Source organism: Carlito syrichta, unplaced genomic scaffold (assembly GCF_000164805.1).
Source record: "Carlito syrichta isolate Samal-C Ts95f unplaced genomic scaffold, Tarsius_syrichta-2.0.1 Scaffold304708, whole genome shotgun sequence".
NCBI lineage: Eukaryota > Metazoa > Chordata > Mammalia > Primates > Tarsiidae > Carlito > Carlito syrichta.
Genome location: NW_007248804.1, coordinates 128,462 through 135,717, shown reverse-complemented (window position 1 = coordinate 135,717; position 7,256 = coordinate 128,462). Strand labels below are relative to the sequence as shown.

At 44.9% G+C, this 7,256-nt stretch overlaps 1 protein-coding gene across 1 annotated transcript in view; it reads right to left on the bottom strand.

The window, feature by feature from the left end:
• Positions 1–6,539, bottom strand: part of CSNK1G1 (casein kinase 1 gamma 1) — a 165,813-nt gene extending 159,274 nt beyond the window's left edge. Inside the window, exon 1 of the mRNA XM_021713741.1 lies at positions 6,370–6,539. The gene's annotated coding sequence lies outside the window, so the exon portion shown is untranslated. The remainder of the gene's footprint in view (positions 1–6,369) is intronic.
• Positions 6,540–7,256: the final 717 nt, after the last annotated feature.

Genomic DNA, 7,256 nt, shown 5'->3' with positions numbered 1-7,256 from the left:
CGAGACCTCATCTCTACAATAAATCAAAAAATCAGCCGGGCACGGTAGCGCATACCTGTAATTCCGGCTATTCGGAAGGCTGAGGCGGAAGGATCGCCGGAGCCCAGCAGGTCGAGGCTGCGGTGGCCGGGAACGGCCACTGCACTCCAGTCTGGGTGACAGAGTGAGACTCCGACTCAAAAAAAAAAAAAAAAAAAAAAAAGACATCAAGTGAATAAAACTTAATCTAATGTATCTTTTTTATCCATTTTAAAAGCAACTTCCACTAGCAAGTGGACTGCGTTAAACACTACAGACAAAAATGGTTTAGCAAGTAAATGGTGACAATTAAAGATGCACGAAGAGTTACCTAACATTCAGAGTTTGAAATAACTTATTACCTTTAAACAATATCATCCTACATAACTCAATATAAAAATGCAAATGGCCAGGTTCAGTGGCTCAGCCTGTAATCCCAGCACTTTGGGAGGCCAAGGCAAGTGGATTGCCTGAGCCCGCAGGTTCGAGACTGGCCTGGGCAACTTGGCGAGACTCATTTCTACAATAAGTCAAAAATTAGCTGGGTGTGGTAGCACACACCTGTAGTTCTGGCTACTTGTAAGGCTAAGGCGGAAAGATCGCCGGTGCAGAGCAGTGCAAGGCTGTGGTGGCCAGGAACATGCCACTGCACTCCAGTCTGGGCGACAGAGTGAGACTCCAACTCAAAAAAAAAAAAAAAAATACACACACACACACACACACACACACACACACACACACACACACGCTAGATCTTTACTTACATGTTTACTGATAGAGCTGATATTATATAACCTAAATCTACTGAGGATTTTTATTTTTCAAAAATAATCTGATGAACTCAAAGCCATAAAATATGAAAAGGGTGGGGAAAGAAAGAATCTGAAACAGATGGCCTATAGTTTTTATTTTCCCTGAATCCATCTTGAACACAATCCCAATAATGTCAAATTCCAATTTAGCCCTCAAAATAAGTAACTTCCAAAACTTAAAATGGTAAACCTGAAGAAAATTCATTCTTTTTAAACACTCAGCTTCTCAAAGCTTCTTAATGTACTAGGTAGAAATTTATGGAGACAAGTTAGATGTTAAAAAAGAGAAAAACTATCATTCTACAAACTCAAAAGTTCTTTCAGGCAAATCTACTTCAACTTATCTAAAGCCACTGAAGCAATTTCTATCAAGATTGGTATATTAAAAATTGCTTATGACATCAGTCTTTTTTCTTGATATGTTTATTTATCCTTATTTGAGACTAAATCATATCTCTATAAAAGAAATATGTTTTAATAATTTTTTAAAAACGCTTTAAAATAAAAATAAGCTCTGGAAAAATACTCACTTGGCTTGAGTAATAAGAATGCACTGCCTGGAACTTTTTTTAACATTTCCACAGTAACTCTTTCACTCCTGACTTGACAGCACCAATAAAATTAATCATACTTTGTTCATTATGTATGGTACATAAAACTTCCCAATCTTTCCTAAAACTTTCTGAGGCCTGGGTCAGGTGTGGTGGCTCACATCTGTAATCCCAACACTTTCGGAGGCTGAGGTGAGACGACTGCCTGAGCCCATGGCTTTGAGACCAGCCTGGGCAACTTAGCAACACCTCATCTCTACAGTAAATCAAAAAATTAGCTGGGTGTGGTGGCACGTGCCTGTAGTTCCAGCTACTTGAAATGTCAAGGTGTAAGGAACACCTGAGCCCAGCAGGTCAAGTCTGTGGTGGCCATGAGCGTGCCACTACACTCCAACCTGAGCAACAGAATGAGATTCCAACTCAGGAAAAAAAAAAACTTTCTGAGGTCATCCAAGAGATAGATATTAAAGGAGGGTTTAGTCATTTTTAGATTTCCTGACAAGCAAATTCCATAACTGACAACTGCAAAGATCCTTGGAATGATCACAGACTTTGAGTAAAAGAGGTCATCAAGAAATCTCTAACAGCCTCTATTTGCTGTACACAATTTAGATAGAACTTTTTACTCCAGCAGCCAGTATCCTATCTCTTATATCAATATTAATGAATTATTAAAGTTTTATGAGAAGACAGGGGAAAATGGGAGCTTCTGATAGGTTTACCAGAGCAATATAACATGATCTCAACATTAAGATGTGAAAGATGCTGGGCACGGTGGCTCATGCTTTGAGAAGTAGAGGGTAAGAGGATTGCCTGTGCTCAGGGGTTCGAGACCAGCCTGGGCAACTTGGCAAGACCTCATCTCTACAATAAATCAAAAAATTAGTCAGGCATGGTGGTGAGCACTTGTGGTTCCAACTACTTGGAAGGCTGAGGCAGAAGGATCACCTGAGCCCAACAAGGGCTCAGTTGAGGTTGTGGTGGCCATGAGCATGCCACTGCACACCAGCCTGGGCAACAGAGTGAGATTCTTCCTCAAAAAAAAAAAAAAAAAAAAAAAAAAGATTTAAAATAATGATGAAAAATAACGATACAAGAAAGCACAGCAAAAAGCTTAGATATATAAAAACTTTATACTCTCAGAAAAGTTTTTTTTGTTTTGTTTTGTTTTCAGCTGGAGTCTCACTCTGTCACCCAGGCTGGAATTCAGTGGCACACTCACGGTTGCCGCAGTCTCAACCTGCTGGGCTCCAGTTATCCTCCTGCCTCAGCCTTCCAAGTAGTTGGAACTACAGGCACGTGCCACCATGCCTGGGTAATTTTTTGATTTATTGTAGAGATGGGGTCTTGCTTAATTGCCCAGGGTGGTCTCAAACCCCTGAACTCAGATAATCCTCTCACCTCAGCCTCCCAAAGTACTGGGATTATAGGCATGAGCCATGGAGCCCAGCCTGTTTTGTTTTTTTTTTTAAAGAGATAGAGTTTCCCTCTATCCCAGGGTGGAGTGCAGTGGCATGATCATAGTTCACTGTAACCTGGAACTCTTCTGCTCAAGTGATCTTCCCACCTCAGTCTTCCAACAGCTGTGACTACAGGTATCCATCACTACACACAGCTAATTTATTTATTTATTTATTTTTTTTATGGAGATGAGGGTCTCGTTATGTTGCCCAGGTTGGTCTCAATTTCTCTCAAATTTATACAAAACCTATACACCTCTCTAAAAAGATATAAAATCACAAACTTTGTTTTCACACAAAAAGTCTATTATAACAGCAAGTTACTTGATTTTTGTTCTTTGAGTATAAAGTACATTTAAAACTTTTAAATTACTGACCAGGCAAGGTGGTTCATACCTATAATCTCAGCACTTTGGGAGGCAGAGATAAGAAGGTTTGAGACCAGCCTGGACAACTTGGTGAGACCTCATCTCTACAATAAAAAAACAAAAAAACAAACAAGCAAAAACAGCTGGGTATAGTGGTGAGCACCTGCAGTTCCAACTACTGGGAGGGCTCAAATGTAAGAATCACCTGAGTCCAGCAGGCAGAGGCTGCAGTGGACATGAGCTTGCCACTGCACTCCAGCCTGGGTGACAGAGTAAGACTCTGACTCAAAAAATAAATTAAATTAAATTAACTACAATTTGCCTCAAAAAGCAAATTATGTTAGCTGAAAATCTGACATGTAATAGGCTACATGTAACTGTATTATTTGAAATCCACAAAACAAATGAATGTAAAGACTTCATGTTTATTGGATTTATTTCCATATTCTGATGAATGTTTTAAGACAGAAAGGTATTTCATTTTCATTTGTTTTACAGAATATTATATACAAGAATTCTATTTTGCTAACAATCAATCTAATTAAGATAAATGATGCTACTGATGTTGATTTTAATCTTAAGTTTACAACTACTTTCTATTCTACACCCCAATTTAAATTCTCTTTAAGGCCAGGCGCAGTGAGGCACATTTGCAATCCCAAGACTTTGGGAGGCCAAGGCGAGAGGACTGTCTGAGCACAGGGGTTTGAGACCAGCCTGGGGCAACTTGGTGAGACCTTGTCTCTAGAACAAATCAAAAAATAAGCCAAGTGTGGTAGTGCATGCCTGTGGTTCCAGCTACTTGGAAGACTGAGGCAGGATTGCCTGAGACCCAGTAGGCAGAGGCTGCAGCGGGCTTCAGTGTGCCACTCCACTCTAGCCTGGACGACAGAGTAAGACTCTGACTAAAAAATTTTAAAAATTTAAGCAGGGCTCGATGGCTCAGCCTGTAATCCCACACCTTTGGGAGGCTGAGGTGAGTGGATTGCCTGAGCCCGCGGGTTCGAGACCCGCCTGGGCAGCGAGACCTCATCTCCACAATAAATCAAAAAATCAGCCAGGCGTGGTAGCGCATGCGTGTAATTCCGGCTACTTGGAAGGCTGAGGCGGAAGGATCACCGGAGCCCAGTAAGTCGAAGCTGCGGTGGCCGGACGCGGCCACTGCACTCCAGTCTGGGCAACAGAGTGAGATTCCAACTCAAAAAAAAAATTTTTTTTAAATAAATTATCTTTAAAGAGATATGTGGTGGTAAATTAAGATTTACATACATTACTTTTTAAATATATTTCATGGCCAGGCTCGGTGGCTCAGCCTGTAATCCCAGCACTTTGGGAGGTGGAGGCAAGTGGATTGCCTGAGCCCGTGGGTTTGAGACTCACCCAGGCAACTTGGTGAGACCTCATCTCTACAATAAATCAAAATAATGAGCCAGGCGTGGTAGCGCAGGCCTGTAGTTCCTGTTACTTGGAAAGCTGAGGCGGAAGGATCACCAGAGCCCAGCAGGTCGAGGCTGCAGTGGCCAGGAGCGTGCCACTGCACTCCAGTCTGGGCAACAAAGTAAGACTCCAACTCAAAAAAAAAAAAAAAAATTATTTCATATCAACCCATAATGTATACACCAGTATTTGAGAAAAACCTATGAAACATATTTTTGCTATTTCAATAAATGCAGATATTCTACTTTATAACTACTGATAACTTAATTTCATGTTACTTATGCTCAGTTTCTAGAAACCAGTTAAAATCTTGTTGCATACATATGTGTTGCAATATTATCATCTAGTTCTCTTCCCATCTCAAACCTTGTTTCACAAAATGAGGCTACCTTGACTGTTTAGGATTAATGAAAACAATTCATCTTGCAATTCAAAGGTGCTTCCGTTAAAATGGGCTGTTATTTAAATACATTACTCCCCCCCTTTTAATACAGATAAGAATTTTAACTCGTTTTACTTATGAAGAAACTGAAGCTCTGGTAGGTTTCATGACTTGCCCAAGGTCAACAAATAGCCGTTGGCATAGTCTGGGTTCAATCCCAGATTTATCTGCCTCAAAGCCAATACTTCCACTTTGACCACAATTATCTCCTTAAAAGATTAAGAAACGGGCTCAACACCAGTCTTGTCTCTCTGAACATTCACTTATCTATTCTGAGACATCCATCACTACACAGTAATTACACTTCACTCACTAATTGAAACATAAATGAAGGGAATCTTCCTACTTCACTTAAACTAGGGCAGGTTTACTGGCAGGTGAGAAAGGTTGGAAAAGGCTTGCCTCAACATGTCGCTCCTAGACCTCTATCTATACGGCCTCTCTAGTCCTTTTTTTTTTTAAATAAACACGTACATCTACTACACAAGGTCACGCCTGGCTAGCCTGCAGTTAGGTGCTCTTCGGATTTGCGCTTTTCTGATACAGTGTATACCAGATTTAACATCGGGCTGGGAGACTTGGCTGAATACGCCAATCAGGCACTTTCCAAACATCTGAAGTATCATTCAGAGGAAAGAAACCCAATACCACTCTCTTTTACGCTGCGACGCCTGCCCACTTGGGGAACCCTGCTCCATAGGACGTGGGGAGAGGAGCAGGAAAGGAAGAAGTGGGGGAAGCGCACGGAAGTTGGGTGGGGGGAGGTCTCGTTACCCACCCTCCTGCCCTAGCCCTGCCAAGGGCGGCTCCCGCGGTGCCCAGACGAATCGACAGAGCCCCTGGAACGCTGGGCGCCCCGCTCAGTCCGGGCGGAGTTGGCCGGGAACACAGGCAAGGCCAGCGCGAGATCGTCGTGCTAGCTGCCGAGACCCATGCCCTCCTCTGGCGCCGGGAGGATGCTTCCCCTTTCACGGCGAGCCCTCCAGGTGGCAAACTCCGGCTCCACACCGGGAAGTCTGCAGCCTCGGAAGAGGCACCCCCCCCGCCTGCCTCTACCCAGCCGCCAGAAACTCTCCGCCCGCGTTGTCCCGATCCTCCATCCCGCCCCCGCAACCCTCCCAGACTACAATTTGCTTCTCATCTCACTGCCAGCCCGCGCCCTACGCGGGATCCCGGCGTCCCCTGCCCGGACCCAGGGAGGGGCCCCCACCAGTCCCTTCAGACACACACCCCCCCCGCAGTCTCCAGCCTCCCGGACCCCGTCGAAGCCGGAACAGGTACCTGGTCCAGGCGCGCTCCGGACTCAAATGAGGCAGGCGCGGTCCCCTCCCTGAGGCGCCAAGTGTTTCCCTACCCACCCGCAGCGGCAGCTTCTCTCTTTCCCAGGAGCGGGAGGGAGGAGAAGGCGGGGGGGCGGAGGGCAGGGGCCAACCCGGAAGCACTAGTGCGGCCCCGCCCTCTGCCTGGGGCCGCAGAGCACTCTGGCGCTCCTGATAGAACCAACCTCGAGCAGGCAGGGAGAAACGGACACAACCACTTCCGGTTTACCTCCGCGGCAGCCCCCCTCCCTAGCAACCGCTTGGGGTTGCTAAGCGGAAGTACCTTCAAAGACACCCATCCCCATTTCTTCCGAGACTACCCGGAGGCAGCTTGGGAGCGTTGTGCTCTCTCTTGGCAACGTCCTCTTCTCTTACCTTCTGGTCACGGTCTTAGACAGAGTACACGCTTCGCAGCCAGAGGCACGGAGCCCATCCTGCTTTTCCCTTCAATTGTACTCCGCCACCAGCCTCACCCCTATAGACGCCTGCTCCCTCCCGTCCTCGTTCCGGCGGCCGATCTCGCGGCTCCTAAGGCTCCTCTCGGGTCCCTCGCGGTTCTTTGCTGGCGGTTTCGCAAGTATCTCCCTCTTGTGGATTTCCAACTGTGTTTAAACTTCCTTCGGTGTAGTGAAAGCTTTTTCACGCACTTCGTTCTACTGTGACGGCCCTTGAAGCTGAATGGTGAGAAAGCTTTTGTCTTCGCCTATTTTTGTGTGTGAGAATTATACATTTACTGTTGGTCTAGAATTAACCTAGCTAATGGAAGAGGCAAAAAAGATTCGCTGTAAATCGATTATGGTTTTTTAAATCCTTAAAACAGAAAACGAAGAAAAAGCCAAAAGAAGCCAT